At 33.9% G+C, this 17,358-nt stretch overlaps 1 long non-coding RNA gene across 1 annotated transcript; it reads right to left on the minus strand.

Annotated features, from left to right (window-relative positions):
- Positions 1-5,414: 5,414 nt before the first annotated feature.
- On the minus strand, positions 5,415-5,777 carry LOC121764876. Its single transcript, XR_006042646.1, has 2 exons — positions 5,691-5,777; positions 5,415-5,608 (listed from the first exon to the last, which is right to left on the minus strand). It is a non-coding gene; the product is annotated as an uncharacterized LOC121764876 (long non-coding RNA).
- Between the last annotated feature and the right edge of the window lie 11,581 nt (positions 5,778-17,358).

The raw sequence follows: 17,358 nt of genomic DNA on the forward strand, positions 1-17,358 counted from the left end.
TCGCGCATCTGTAGGGCGTGAATGCGGATATGTTGCAGGAGTCATACGATCTGAAGATGAGGATGGAGGCATATTGGGATGTGGTAACAGGTACGATGGTGGATAACAGGGTGTTGCACTTGATGTTCAACATAGGGAAAGTGGTGAATAAGAAGATGTAGAAGGAGATAATTGATGAGGTTATGGGGCCATAGGGGAACAGGTTGGAGAGGATGTTGGACGAGCTGCCGTTGGTGGCAAAGAAGAGGAAGAAGTAGATATGGGAATGAAGGTCGCAAGTTTAGACATACAGAAGAGATTAGGTAATATTGGGAAAGTATGATGGAAAAGAGGAAAAGGGTGAAAAATGAGATTACTATGATGGAAAAGTGTATTGGGAAAAGTAGATATGGGAATGAAGGTCGCAAGTTTAGACATACAGAAGAGATTAGGTAGTAAAGACACAAAATGGCGGTGAAGTTCTGTGTAGTTCTATAGTGATGTATTTTATTAATAACAGTGAAGTAAAATCATACAAATAGTGATATGTTTCAGGATAGAGTGAAGTTTCTTTGATTCTCTGTTATAATGATGTATTTTGTTAACAACAGTGAAGTAAAATCATTCTAATAGTGATGTGTTTTGTTAACAAGAGTGAAGTAAAATCACAGTAAGAGTGATGTGTTTTGTGAACAAGAGTGAAGTAAAATTAGAGTAAGAATGATGTGTTTTGTGAACAAGAGTGAAGTACAATCAGAATAAGAGTGATGTGTTTTGTGAACAAGAGTGAAGTAAAATCAGAATAAGAGTGATGTGTTTTGTGAACAAGAGTGAAGTAAAATCACAGTAAGAGTGATGTGTTTTGTGAACAAGAGTGAACTAAAATCACAGTAAGAGTGATGCGTTTTGTGAACAAGAGTGAAGTAAAATTAGAGTAAGAATGATGCGTTTTGTGAACAAGAGTGAAGTAAAATCAGAATAAAAGTGATGTGTTTTGTGAACAAGAGTGAAGTAAAATCAGAATAAGAGTGATGTGTTTTGTGAACAAGAGTGAAGTAAAATCAGAATAAGAGTGATGTGTTTTGTGAACAAGAGTGAAGTAAAATCACAGTAAGAGTGATGTGTTTTGTGAACAAGAGTGAAGTAAAATCACAGTAAGAGTGAAGTGTTTTGTGAACAAGAGTGAAGTAAAATCAGAATAAGAGTGATGTGTTTTGTAAACAAGAGTGAAGTAAAATCAGAATAACAGTGATGTGTTTTGTGAACAAGAGTGAAGTAAAATCAGAATAAGAGTGATGTGTTTTGTAAACAAGAGTGAAGTAAAATCAGAATAAGAGTGATGTGTTTTGTGAACAAGAGTGAAGTAAAATCAGAATAAGAGTGATGTGTTTTGTGAACAAGAGTGAAGTAAAATCATACTAATAGTGATGTGTTTTGTTAACAACAGTAAAGTAAAATCATAGTGAAGTAAAATCATGCTAATAGTGATGTGTTTTGTTAATAACACTGAAGTAAAAACATGGTTATAGTGATGTATTTCAATAAAATTCAATTATGAATATTTTCCGAAAAACATTAAAATGTCCATTATTTATTTGATTATAAACATTTATGTTTTACATTGAAGCCGTTGCTCGACAAACATTCTTCCAAATGTCATACAAACATTACTGTACATTAATATTCTTTAATAAATAAAAGCATCAGTATTGACACGTCGGCATTTTCCCTTTGGTAGTCACATGAAATTCGTGATCAGAATATTGTAAACACTTCAAATTTGCAATTAAAAAAATTAAAAAGTGAAAAATAAGAACGAAACTCGTATAATGAATTTATTGAAATTAGCCAGCACACAAGATGGGCCCTAGCTCTAACGGCTTCAATGTAAAACATCAGAGGAGCGGCGACACCGCGACACGACTGATTGACTATGAGATGGCGCTGCTGTGCCAGCCGTGGCTGCTGCTGGGCGTGAGCTGCGGGGTGGTGCTGAATGTCGTGTTCCCGGAGTGGCTGATCATGCTTATGTCCGTGGTCTTCGTCGCCGGATGCACCTTCAAGATACAGTTGGGGAGGCAGCCGTGAGAGGCAGACAGACTGGAGGAGGGTGTTGCCGGAGAGGAGGTGCAAGCTGCTCCGCCACCTCTTTCGTGAGAGAAGGAGAGAGTGTGTGTTTGTGTGTGAGCGTGAATAGTGTGTATATGAAAATATGAGAATAAAGTTGATTTCCTAAAATACCCCTATGCAGTTTTTATTAACTAAAAATGTTTACTTATTTTGGTCATTGGATTAAGATAATGAGTGGCTGAGATTTGTTCTCTAGTTATACCCTTAATATGAGTTATACTTTGATCACTACCCTCTATATATATATATATATATATATAGGGAGATGATCAAAATAAGTATGTGTTTAAATTCAGAAATGCAGACCAAATCTTGGCCCTAGGATTAGATGATCTAATGGTCAATAATTAACCAAAAACACGGAAGGTCATAATTAAGCAATTTTAGGTCATATTATAATATTTGGGTTTAATGTCATGCTAAGATCGTTTTAGGTCATGCTTTGTTAGCATGACCTAAAAATTACCTAATTATGACCTAAAAGTGACCTAATTATGATATTGTTCTGCGTTTCTGTATTTAAATCTAGTTTTGCATAGATCAAAACCCTATATATATATATCTTTTTCTCGTGTAACTGTAATGTTTGACATTGAGTTAATTCCTTTAATTTCAGGGCCAAAAGAATGACGTAAAAGACTTAATTCCAATGCCCCAACATCAAAATTCTGCGAGTATGTTCTGGAAAATTAGGAGCACCTACATTGAACACTACAATCCGACATGCCAAGATCTAGAGAAGAAGGATATTGAAGCTCACGTTGATCTCATGGGAAGAAATCGTACACGATTTTGTAAGGTTTCATTACTAGAGTCCAATGTTGTGATTTCAGAATTAACAATGTGTGTGAAAGTTTTAATAGATATATTTTGAGCGCCAGAGCAAAACATTTAATAAGTATGTTGGAAGATATTAGAACCGCATAGATTAGTGGTGATTTATACATTAAGGTCATGTGGTTGTAGGGTGTGGGGGCATGGGTGCGCAGTCCTTATTTTAATACTCCTCCCGTCCCATAAAAATATGGGCAATGAGTATGCTACGGGAATTAAGAAAAAAATGGTAAAGTAAGAAAGATGAGGAGAATGATATGGTAAAATAAGAGAGGGAGGGAGAATGATAATTAAGTAGTGTTATTTGATAGTGGACCTACATTAATAAATTGATATAACTTTCCAAAAATGAAATGCACATATTTTTGTAGGACGTACGAAAATTGAGAATGCACATATTTTTATGGAACAGAGGGAGTAATATTGTTAAATCTGATATGAGTGAGAGTATAAATTGGGTCATATCTTTGGGATACCATCATTAAATGATGAGAAAATGTGTCTTAATGCACAAGGTTAAGGCGTCATACCACCTCTAGTGAAAAGATGTCCGGAAGACCAAAAAAGTTCATACCTAAATATGAAAAAAGATGGCAACCACTATTATCCATATTTGTTGTGGCTCTAGCCTCTGAGTAATTTGAGTTAAAAGACATTAGTGGAGAAACACAAATACATAACATAGCTCTTTTGCTCTAGACAACGTCATATTTCATAGCAAATACTCTTTCCATATGTGAATTGGAGTCCCGTATCATAATTATTATAAATGGTAAAGATGCCCCATATTCACTAACTTATTCCACTCACATTCATTTAAAACTAATACTTCCTTCTTTCCATAATAGTAGAGTCATTTTTCCATTCTGCGGTGTTTCATCATAGTAGAGTCATTTAAAATGTAACACTTTTTTCATCACATACTTTATTACTTCTGTTACTTTATTCTCTCTATTTTTTTCTCTTTCCTAATTTATTATCTATTCACTTAATATATTTAATGTTCTTAATCTTTGTGCCTTAAGGAAGTTCAACAATTCAGTAGCCTACATAAGTAAAAAAAATCGCCACGCACAATAACCCGATTACAAATTTCATCTTTTGATTTATTTTCCATAATTTCTCGACACATAGATTTAGTGATTCACATTCTTCACTCTTCAACCTTAGTTGTTCTTCAAGAAGAGTCTTCATCGTTGTTTTGCATTTCAATAGCTCTTCTAAGAGTTCTCTTTTAAGTTTCAATCTTTCAATATAATTCTCTTGACTCGAGTCAATATAGATATTTATATTTAGAGTTTGTATTTTTATTAGACTCAATACTCTAATAAAAATACAAACTCTAAATTGGGAAGACAAATAATAAATAAAATCTAACAAAAACTTCTAGATTCATGCTTAAAATTAGATATAAAAATAAATATCATCAATTCAAATCCAAATAATTATTCCGTTTCATAATAATAGGAAAATCATTTTCTTTTACAATAAAAAGTAACACATTTTCTGACTTTAACTTTTTTATTTTTCTTACTTTGTTCTCTCTACTTTTTTCTTCTTTCCTACTTTATTATCTTTTACTCCCTCCATCTCATAAAAATAGGTCATTTGGTATTGACACGAGTTTTAATGTGTAATTGATAAAGTAAGAGAAAAGAAGAAAAGATAATGAAATTGTATAATGGGGAATGGAGCCATAAATCATAAAGTAAAAGCCAAGAAGAAAAATATTGTCATAAATGGATAGTAATATTTGTATGAGACAGAAGAAAAATGAAATATGACCTATTTATGTGGCACAAAGAGAGTATTTAATACATTACACACATTTTTTTCAATATTTTACTGCTTCTTGATCGTCATTAAGAATCCCGATTTATTATTGTAGTCCTTCCAACATTAAGAATGTCAATTCACTCTAACTATAAATGGTAACTAAATTTCACTTTTCACTAGTACATATATACTCACATTTGATTATAAAACAAATATATACATATGGATCTTCCCCTTTCACACACTTTTCTTTATATTTTTTAAAATCTATGTAAAACTCACACACTTTTCTTTAAGTAGCCCAGTAAGAAGCTAATAGGTGATGGATTGATCCTTTAAAATTTTTTGCATATATTTATCTACAATAACGAAGCCAGTGAAATACTCCAAGAATCAATTTTACAGACTACAGATAATACAGGCTTTTAGTATATAATTTAACAAGGAAATTATGCTCACTCAACAAAAAACAGTTCAATGCTAGTTAAAATCTGCACTGATAAAGCAAGCGGGATGAGATTATTGTAAATTCAGTAGGTATTTTTTTTTTCAATTCAGCTAAACTGAATCACCTCGTTGCAATAATACTGAATATAATTTCGAAAAATCGATTGCAGCAATAGCATAAAATTAATAAAGGGCAATACACAACTGCACATTAAATAAAAACAGATGACGGAATTAAAAAAAAACAATTATTATCAACGAAGCATCAATTGATTAAATAGTAGATCCAAAATCATGTAGTTCATAACCAACTAGTATGATATAACAAAATTCGAGAAACAAAATACGAAAACAAAAACGCTGGGAATTGGGGAGACTACTTGGATCTCTGCCTCATCTTTCGGCGCTTCCTCTTCAATCTCCTCATACGCTTCTTCTTCCACTGTAAAATAAAGTTAATTAGCTGTAGATTCAGAAATAAAATTACTACAGATTGAAAGAATAGGAAAAAAACAAGTAATTACCTTAGCTCTCATGGTTGAAGGATGAAGTCTACTCTAGTGATAGAATCGTCTCTTCGAAGAAATTGGGATATGGCAATTGAAATCAGCCCTAGGGTTTGTATCATATATATATAGCAGCCTTGTCCCAATTTAAATAGGCCTCATAAGTAGCCCAGTAAGTATATAAGGCCCATTTCTCTAGCCAGCAACAATTCTGAAATTAAATAATAGTATTACGATAATTAGAAATCAAAATTTTATTTACCTATAAAAAATAATAGTATACGCTATATATTTATGTGAATTCAAATCTAATAGCTTTTATGGTGCGTATAATACTTCATCCGTCCTATAAAAATATGTGCACTTACTATTTTCGTCTGTCCCACAAAAATATGTGCATTCCATTTCTGAAAAGTTATACTTCCCCCGTTCACGAAAAATAGAGCGCATTTAAAAAAGGAAAGTTTTCAACAACTTTTCTCTTACTTTTTTCTCTACTCTCTTACTAATAATATGGACTACACATTCCACTAACACTACATCTCTCTTACCTTTTTCCCTACTATCTTAATTTACCAATTTCACATTAAAACCAGTGTCATTCACACTGTGTCATATTTTTTGTAGACGGAGGGAGTATTAATTTAAAATTATAGGTCTCACTATCCACTAATAGTATTTTAACTACCATTCTTGTCATCTCTCTTACTTTAACATATCATTCTCCTCATCTCTCGTATTTTACCAATTTTGTCTTAATTTTCGTGTCATATCCATTGCCCATATTTTTATGGAATTTTGAACAATATATCTGAAGTATCGATTCTGACTTTTCTCTTATTTGACGAAAATCTTCGTGTTTATTCTAAAAAAAATAGAAGAAACAAATGTATGTCACCCAAAGTGAAAAATCGAACAGTATGATTAGTATTCACGAAAGAGTAAAGGCCAAAATTGGTCCTGAACATATAGCCATTTTACGATTTTGGTCCTAAACATTATCTTTTGGATTTTTTGGTCCTGCACATATGGACATTTGATCATTTTGGTCCTGCACATATGGAAATTTGATCATTTTGGTCCCCCGTCAACATTTTCGTTAAAAACTAACGGTCAACATTATCTTTTGGATTTTTTGGTCCCGCACATATGGATATTTGATCATTTTGGTCCTGCACATATGGAATTTTGATCATTTTGGTCCTCCGTCAACATTTTCGTTAAAAACTAACGGCCGATTTTTGGCTAAAACAATGGGTTGGGTCGGGTCGTGTTTGGGTCGGGTTTGGGTTACACGTTAAGAAAAAAAATAATTATTTTTTATTAATTAAAAAATTATAAAAGTTTAATTTTTAGTTATTTTTGTTGATTAAAAATATTATAACGACTAAAACATGATGTTATTATACGATTTAAACATGATATTACACAATAAAATAAAAAATTACCAAATTAAAATAATCATTTTTTAATCAAAATAATAAAATTAAAGTATATTAATATTAAATCTATATAATAAAATTAAATAATTAAAAAATTATTTTTAATAAAATCTAAGCATAATATTTTCTTCAAATTCAAGAAAAAATTAATTAAAAAATACTATACTTTAATTTTATTAATTAAAAAATATTAATTAATTTTTTAAGAATATTATCCTTAGATTTTAACGAAAATATTATGCTTAGATTTTAAGAAAATATTATTTTTTTCTTAACGTGTAACCCAAACCCGACCCAAACACGACCCGACCCAACCCATTGTTTTAGTCAAAAATCGGCCGTTGACCGTTAGTTTTTAACGAAAATGTTGACGGAGGACCAAAATAATCAAAATTCCATATGTGCAGGACCAAAATGATCAAATGTCCATATGTGCAGGACCAAAAAATCCAAAAGATAATGTTGACCGTTAGTTTTTAACGGAAATATTGACGGAGGACCAAAATGATCAAATGTCCATATGTGCAGGACCAAAAAATCCAAAAGATAATGTTTAGGACCAAAATCGTAAAATGACTATATGTTCAGAACCAATTTTGGCCTTTACTCTTCACGAAAACTAAGTTAATCATGAATAAATTTATTTTTTCCAAGGTCAATTAAATTATATTCTTACTATTTTTTTTTTGATATTTTACCTACACTCTTAGCTAACTTAAGGCCCTCGACTTCCATTAAGTCATTTTAGCAAAAAAATATGCATTTTAATGTTAATTAAGCAAACTAATTTTGTTCCTTATTTGTTAATGAGCTCCAAATCACCAACCATGTCACAGGTTTTTGTAAATGGGGTATCTGAGCATACGTATCTAAGTAATGTTTGGGGGAAATATTTAATCAGACAAAATAATAGAGTATATTAAAGAGTTAGGAGATTTGTAGTGATTAGAGTGATTTAGTGTGACTTATCATGATTTAGGTGATACGAGTATTGTTTGTAGGAGATATTTAAAACGATTATGAAAAAGTTAAGAAGATATGAGTAAGATTATAGCGTGAATTTCACAATTTTAACTCTTTATTTTTCATTGATACAATAAGATAATATAAATTAAAATAGAGAAAAGATAAATAAATTCTACGTACATAGACCGATTTTAGTTAAACCGATTTTGTTATTAATGATATTATTAACTTACTAAATTACCCCTTATTGCATTTTAAATCCTAAAAACATTAACCTTCATATTTAAATATCTTTTCAAATTAAATGTCCATATCTTATACTCCTGCTCCATCGATTAAATCTCCATTTGTTGATATGTGCGAAATATTCTTGTTTCTCTTTCTCGCAATTTATATTTTTTTTTCTCCATCATCAATACGGGTTTTCTTCTCTATTTCACAATTCTAAATCTTCACTAAGATCGTACCTGTTCCTTCTTGCCAATTCCATATTTTTTGATGTTTCATTCTCTGCAAATTCCCAGCATTTGTATTTGTATTTATATTTGCAATATGGTGTTATTATTTCAAAAATTTATGAGATATTGTAAATCACCCCATTATTGTTTAATTAATGTGACATAAAACATGAACAACAAATTACAATAATAAATGAAGGCGTTCGATTTCAAGAGACCTAATTAGAAATAAAATTGCTTATCTAGAACTTCGAAATGCACTAGTTGATCATTTATGGGAACATTATACAGATTTTGAGTCTTGAATTTTTGCAATTTTACATGCATGCGTATTGTGGTATGTTTTATGTGATTGTGATATTTTAAATATATTTTGATTTATATTTTAATTTTATTAGCATGTGAAGTGTATTTTAATTTTCAAGTTAGTGTAATTTTTTTAAATATAAAGTATAGTTAATAAGAATTTTTTTGATTAATTTAATTTAATTTAATTTATTGATAAAGTGTTGTGGGAATAATGCATAATTTAAATAAATACGATGTAGGTATAATTGAAAAGGTATAAAAACTAGGTGGATATAAAATATTCTTTTATCAATGAATTACCGTTGGAATTTAAACACATTGGATAACTAACGATAATCAATTAATCTAGTTAAGGGAGATTCAATTAAATAATTAAGTTTTATCTTGGATAATAATTATCCAAATTCATTTAGGATTTATCAATATAGAGTTAACTATCTAAATCCATTTAGGATTATTCTAGATTTTATTTCGATAAAATCAAATCCTACAATTCAAGATAACATTGATCTAAGATTATCATTATTTAAACCGTACTATGATATTACTAGATAGAAACAATTCCATCATAATCCATAAGATAAAAATAAAATCCTATCAGCCAAGATTTATACAAATCTTAATTATATTTAAAATAGGCATTCTGAATATATCAAACATTACTTAGGATTTCTTAGATAAACAAAATTTATCTAAATCCAATTAAATAAGGATTTTCTTAATATCCTAATCTATCTAGGATATAAATCCAAAGATAAGGATAACTTGGATTAATGCTTATTCTAATCCGTCTAAGATTTGTCTTAATAGAATTAAAATCTATACAAATCCATAGGATAAAAATAAAACAATATTAATATTAGTCCTAATGCATCTAGGATTTAACTTGGAGTAAATCCATATAAATCCATAGAATTAGATAATATTATATTATCACTGTTCAAATCCATCTAGAACTCATATATGTATAAATCCATATAAATTCATAGGATAAGAATAAAATATTACTCCCTCCATTTCGCCATAGTTGAGGCGGAACTTTTGGGCACGGAGTCTAAGAAAGGGATGTTTAGTGGATTAAGTGGATAGATAATAAAGTAGATGAAGTAGTTGGACTTTCTAAATTTCAATTTCAATTTGATTTGAACCTTTTGTTTAAACTTGAAAAAAAATTCTTTTTAGAAATTATTTATTCATTTGTTAATTATCCACATACAACATTTAAATTCTGAGATTAACAGAGAGAGAGCCGACAATACATACACTTGAGTAGAATGAAAAGTGTACTCAAATGTTGGCAGCTGTAACATTTCAAAATTCCACTTTATAAAAATTTTCCAAAAATTCTGGCGCCACTTAACATTTCATTTAACTAAAGCTAGTGCCACTTTCTACTCCCTCTATTAATACTCCACTGCTACCAACAAATTTGTCATCCCCTGCCTTTAAACATTAAAAAGTTCAACCACCAAATGAAGTAAATCCTCTCTTTAGCATGCTGAAGTGCCTTGAATGCTCATAATGGGACATCAGGAGTACTTCTCAGAATTCAAGAACCAAGTGGTTCAATTCATCATTGGAAGGTGCATGGGCAATGTACCTCCTCGCGGCACACTTAAGGCGGCACAACTCAAATTCAAAATCTCCCGGCAAACCTGTACACGGTGGTAGAATGTTGTAAAGAAACAACAAAGAGGAGAATCAATGCAATTGGTAAGTCTAAAAAAAGTGAGGTCTTACCCTAAAAGTTGCATCTGGATGTTGAGGTTCTCAAGAGTATGCATTTCTCAAAAAGGTGCAACCTCTTAAGTGTGGCAGCCGGTTTAGATTGTTCAAAAGCAATTGTTTGGAGGTGGGTTAAGGCTGGCCTAATTAGGCCACACACATCAGCCATTAAGCCCAACCTAACAGCTGCAAACAAGTTGTTGTGACTGAGATTCACAGTTGAATCTTTAGAACTAGACAGGATCTTGAACAAGATCAAGTTCAGGAACATGTACAACACCATACATATCGATGAAAAGTGGTTCTACATGACGAAATGAGCTCAAAGATTCTATCTTGCTCCAGGAGAGCAAGAACCTCATAGAACATGTAAAAATAAGCAGTTCATATAAAAAATAATGTTCATGTGTGCAGTTTGTAGGCCATTGTTTGGTGTTAATGGTGAAAACTTGTTTGATGGAAAAATTGGAATTTTTCCATTTACCAAACAAGTTCCAGCCAAACGGTCAAGTAAAAATAGAAAGGCATGCACTTTGGAGACAAAACCCATAGAGAGTATCACAAAAGATGTGACGAGGGATTGCTTGATCAATAAGGTAATGTTTGCATCTCTTTAATGCAATTTATTTATGCACATCAGCCATTACATACCAGTGTACCTACCTACCCATGATACACTGGTAATGAAGCTTTGTAATGTTGTGCAAATGATGATTTAATGCATGGCACCTTGTTGGGAACAGATATTGCCTGCCATCATAGCCAAGTGGCCAGATGGGATAACTAAAGTTCTCAAGATATAACAAGACAACACAAGACCACACATCAAAGACAATGATCAAGCTTTCAAAGAAGCTGCACAACAAAGTAGTTTCTCAATATCAATTGTGCAACAACCACCTAACTCACCTGACACTAATGTCAATGATTTGGGTTGGTTCAGAGCAATACAATCACTGCAAACTCAGACTGCATGCAATAATGTGGATGATTTAGTCAATGCAGTTGAGAAATCATTCAATGAATTACAGCCATAGACTTTGGACAATGTTTTCCTAAGTCTTCAAGGCTGTTTTATGGAAATCATGAAAGTCCAGGGTCATAACAGCTACAAGCTGCCCCACATAGGGAAATCACATTTAAGGAGGACAAATCAACTTCCAATGGATCTAGAAGTTCCAGTGGAGCTGGCTATGCAAGCAATTGCTTATATGCGGGACCAGGGGAGCAACCAGGGATTGGAGATGATTTCTCAGGCCTTAGTTTTATGAAGGTATAGAGGAAGCCTATGTGCATGAATGATGCATTTAGTGAATATACATGAATGCACATATCATGCTAGTGTTTTGTGTTTTGAATAGGCAGTCAATATGCAACAATGATGCATTTTGTGTTTTTACAAGGTTGTAACTGCGCAACAATGATGCATTTTGTGTTTTTAAAAGATTGTAAATGTGCAACACCAACACCACCAACCAAATTCACAACATCACAGCATCACTAGCACCATTACCAACCAAATTCACAACATCACAACATCACCAGCACCATCACCAACCAAATTCACAACATCACCAACACCATCACAGATATATAAACCAAAGACAGTCATTTAATTACATATCACGGATCACACATATATAACCAACAATCACACATCAATACACCAATGACAATCCATAACCCTAAAGTAAGCATATAGAAAGATCTCACCCATATCATGGATCCAAGCAATTTTCACCGAAGAGTGCCTTAGCCTCCCTTTCTGCCTCAGCCTTGTTTCTCTCCCATGATACCTTGTCAGAAGGTGATGACATATCTCCTTACAAACTCTTCATCCGACATTATTGGGCTGTCAGTGACCTCAAAGATGGCGTCGCCTTCACCACCAGCAAGACCTCCGGTCGGGGAGGCGCTGCCTTCACCGCCAGTTAAGCCTCCAGCCGGGGAGGAGCCATCGTCACTGCCCGTTAGGCCTCCGGTCAGGGGAGAGGCACCTACGCTTCCGGCGGGTTCGCCTATGTGGGACCGGCAGATGAACGACCATAGATGGTGGATTAACCCTTCATCATCTCGGGCTGATTGTTGAGATCTACGACGGGAATTGCTCAAAATACGACCTCTACCCCGGGAACTTGCCGAAATATGACCTCGTCTCCGGGAAGCGGCCGAAATACGCCCTCTACCGCGCGAGCCTACTGGAACACGGATGAGGCGAGGGTTAATCCAGCCATCGCCATCGGCGAGGGGGTTGCGTGGTTGTCTCAGGTTGTTGGCGATGTGTGAGCGGTCCATTGTTTGGGGTCGGCGAAATGAGAGAAGATGAGGGAGGCGGATGTTGGGCGGCGACGGATTTTGAATCTAGGGTTGCAAATTGGAGAAGAGAGAAGGGAGAGGATTGTGTAGAGAGAGACGAAAAATGTGGCTAATGAGAAGAAAAAAGGGCGATTTGTTTTCTTTCATTAATTACCCTGATTAAGTGTAATTAGGGTTGTTAATAAATATGACTAAATCACCATTAAATATGCTAATTATTTCCTTATTTGGAAACGACTCAACTATAAAGAAACTTCTCGAAATGGTAAAATGACTCAACTATGGCGAAACAGAGGGAGTATATTATTATTATTATTATCCAAATCCATCTAGAACTCATATATGAATAAATCCATATAAATTTATAGGATAAGAATAAAATAATATTATCATAATCTAAATACAACTAGGATTCGTCTAGGAATAAATCCATATAAATCCATAGGATATAGATAAAAATTAAATTGTCATTTTCCAAATATAACTAGGATTCATCTAGGAATAAAATCCATATAAATCCATAAAATAAGGAAAGAATCAAATTAATGCATGATTTAATTCAAAATCAAATCTTATATAATATATAAAATCCACAAGATACATTCAAATCTAATTAATTCTAAATGAATCTTGAATTATTTCCAAAATTGAATCAAGGATATGAAAACCCTAATAATTTTTGGAAAACGAAGTCGCAGGACGAGGCATAAGAAAAAAAACCTAATCTAACAATTCGTCGGACTCCCACTGCTCCACAGCCGCTGTTGTCCGTCTGCTCGCGAGGACGCACCTGGCTCTGCGTCGTGTCTAGGTTGACAACGCTGCTCTCCGTAGCCACCGGCGCTGCACATGGCAGACCGCCGTCCTTGGCCATCGGACTGCTGCTTCTCTTGTTGCAAAGGTTTCGGATGCAGCGATACCATGATTTCAATTCACGTATTTAATTCCACCGACAAGAGAAATCAAATAAGATATAGGCACATGAATTGATTGACGTAATTGCAACAATTTGTAATCAAAAAATGCAATCATTACTTATACATAATAATTACGTATCGTGTAACTAGTTTCAAAAATTGAGAAGACAATATAGAATTCACGTAATGAAACTAATCACTTTGAATTACTTATTAGATTCCTCAAGCAATCATAAAATTAATCCACATAATCAAAGCTAAAAATTGGCTCTGATACCAATTGTTGGGGTTTAATGCCCCTTGCACGGCGGAAGACTTGTACATAACAAATAAATCAGATAAGGATCTATTTGACCGATTATGTGATTAATCAATTCACATGTTAAACATATAATTACATGCTAGAACACAAATAATTCATGCTTAAAGAAAGTAAATCCTAAACATGAATACTACGGTTTAGAGTTACCGATTTGATTCTCCAAAGAATCGTCGATTGCTCGCGCCTTCTCCACGTGATGATCTTGAATACTAGACCACAGATCTTCTGACTGATTCCTGAACTGTATCTCGATATCAGGGTGGGCTGATCTTATCAAAATACCAAGACTCGAATAAAGAAGATAGAAGATTCCTCACGGAGGAGGAGCTGAAATCTCACGGAGAAGAGCTGAAAATTTCGACTCCTTCTATAGAGAGAGGGGGCGAAAATTTCATGTAGAGAAAATAATAATCATTCTATCTCCTTTATTCTCATATTTATATTAAGTTATATATTGGGCACAGTCAGGGATCTATGGAAGGCTTTGGATATGGCCTCCCCCAATTAGCTTTTTACTAATTAAATTGAACCCACAATTTAATACAGGCTTATATTGGAATATTACGAGCAGCCACTACAGAAGTAATATTGCACTGCCCATCCAAATCCGAAATTATAAGTAATCCGAGCTTCAGTTTTGTTTGTCGTTTATTTCCCGCACTTAAAATAGAAATGTCTATTAATTAGTTAGTGTCTGCTATAGATTTAATTAATTAACATCTTTTATTTCCAAGAGTGGACTTAGCAAAAAGCACTTATTTATTATTCATGGAATAATTAAACTCCAACTAGCCAGTTTCCGAATAATAAAAACTTGTTCGAGCTCCTCTTGGAGACATTATCAAACCAGACTCACCAGGCGCGCGATTCAACATAATAGCAATCCAAACACCACTAGATATTAATCACCACTACCAATATATCAAAATTATTGGGTTGCGAAAAACCCGCACCATTTGATAAGTCAAAGTAGTGCATAATCAATACCATATGCTCAATGCTAACGTATGTTGATTAAGAAATAGTTGTTTATCAAGACCTAGTCTTATAGTAGATAGCATTAAGACATGTCTCGCTGTTAGATCCGTTCAGTGCTATACCAGACCAATGTCATCTTATTTCAGTAAGGCTTAGAAATAATCAGACTGACATTGCAACCTTTCGCGATAGGTAGCCAAAGCCCATCTAGGTTGTGAAATTCTTCTTTCTCTTTTGCAAAGCATTGCATAGAACCGACCGTGTTACCTTAAAGTGGACGTCGCCCACAACTGGTCTACTAAGCAAAAGACTTAGACTTTGTTTACTTATTATGCATTTAAATGTTTATAAAACATCTTAGAAACGCACAGGCAAACACAATGTAATAATATTAGTGATTCTATTCGTGCGAAACTGCTCGAATAATACTGAATCGGGTTAAAAGTAGATTGTAGAGTTTTTCGTATACAAGCAAGATTCTATTCGTGCTCGAAACATGCTTTTCAGTATACCAAACCTAACACATATAATGTCAACTATGTGTATAATCCATGTCAACTACATATACAATTCATGTCAATTACGCCCATATAATGTCAACTACATATACAATTCATGTCAACTATACACATATAATGTCAACTATGTGTACAATCCATGTCAATTACATATATAATCAATGTCAACTACATACATATAATGTCAACTACATATATTATATGTAAACGTTGTTGTTGACATAAATAATATAGGTCGTTGACATGAAAATATTTGTTGTTGACATTAATTATTTGAAAAATGTTGTTCTTGACATAATAGTTGACATAAATAACGTTTGCTATTGATATCATAGTTGACATCTCTCGAAAATGACAATTATGCCCTCTAGTTGACATCGCGCAAAAAATTAAGAATGAGTGGCTGAAAATGCATCTTAGTTCTCAATTAGGCTAAAAAATCTCAAACTAACGTGACCCTATATATAGGGAGAAATAATATGGTGAGGGACAATTGTGTAAGGCCATCCGCAATGGCGCCCAACGCACAACCTAGCCGAGTGCCGGCGCTAGGCGGTCCATTGCAACCGCCCAGCGGATTTCGGAATTAAAAACCGCCGAGCGCTCGGCAGTTTCGCGGCGCTAGGCGGTGCGCTGGGCGATCCGCGCGGTGCTATTGCAGCTCCCGGATCACCTAGCGCACCGCCGAACGGAATTTTTAAATTTTATTTTATTTTCGAAACACTATATATACGCGGTTTGCACGTCATTTTCATTCGTACCACTTGTTTTAACGAGTACTCTCTCTATCTTAATTTCTGTACAAGATCAACACCGAGAAATGAGTAACGCCGATGGTAGTAGTGGTGGGGATGCTGAGGAGTACGATCGTATAATGAACGAAGCGCTAGAGGCCTATACGAACCGTGAGATTGATCGATGGATGCAGAGGGCCTTGAAGCCGGCGGTGCTGGGGTTTGGTGCCCCTTGCACAGCGGAAGTCATGCATTCACATATAAATCATACATATGGATCTATTTGACCGATTATGGGATTAATTATCTACATGTTAAACAATCAATTGCATACAAGAACGCATACAATTCATGAAAAATGAATTAAAACCTAGTTCATGAATTTCCTACGGTTTAGAATTACCGATCTGATTCTCCAAAGAATCGACGATTGCTTGCGCCTTCTCCACATAAAGATCTTCGTACTCAACCACGAATCTTCTAATCTGTATCCCGAACTCAGAATCTGACCTTTGGGTGGGCAAAGCTTATCAGAATCAAAAAGGGTTTGATTAGAAAGAAGACAGAATATCAGTTTTCTCAAAAACTGATTTTTCGTCCACTCCCAGAGGGGAGCACGAAAATTATGAGGTTTTTTTGTTAGGATTGGTATACTGAAAAGCATATTTCGAGCATGTTGCACGGATAGAATTGCTTGTATACAATAAACTCTACAATCCACTTTTAACCCAAGGCGAGAAGAAATAATTTTATCGCATTGGTGTTTGCTTATGCATTTATAAGATGTTTCTCAAACATTTAAATGTATAAGAAGCAAATAAGTCTAATTCTTCTGCATAGTAGACTGGTCGTGAACGACGTTCACAGAAGGTGACGCAGTCGGTCCTTTGTAGAAGAGAAATAGAATTTCACAACCTAGATAGGTTTTGGCTACCTATCGTGAAAGGTTGCAGTGTCAGTCCGCATGTTTCCTTACCTTAGGAAATAAACGACACTGGTGT

Source organism: Salvia splendens, chromosome 14, assembly GCF_004379255.2.
Source record: "Salvia splendens isolate huo1 chromosome 14, SspV2, whole genome shotgun sequence".
Taxonomy (NCBI): domain Eukaryota; kingdom Viridiplantae; phylum Streptophyta; class Magnoliopsida; order Lamiales; family Lamiaceae; genus Salvia; species Salvia splendens.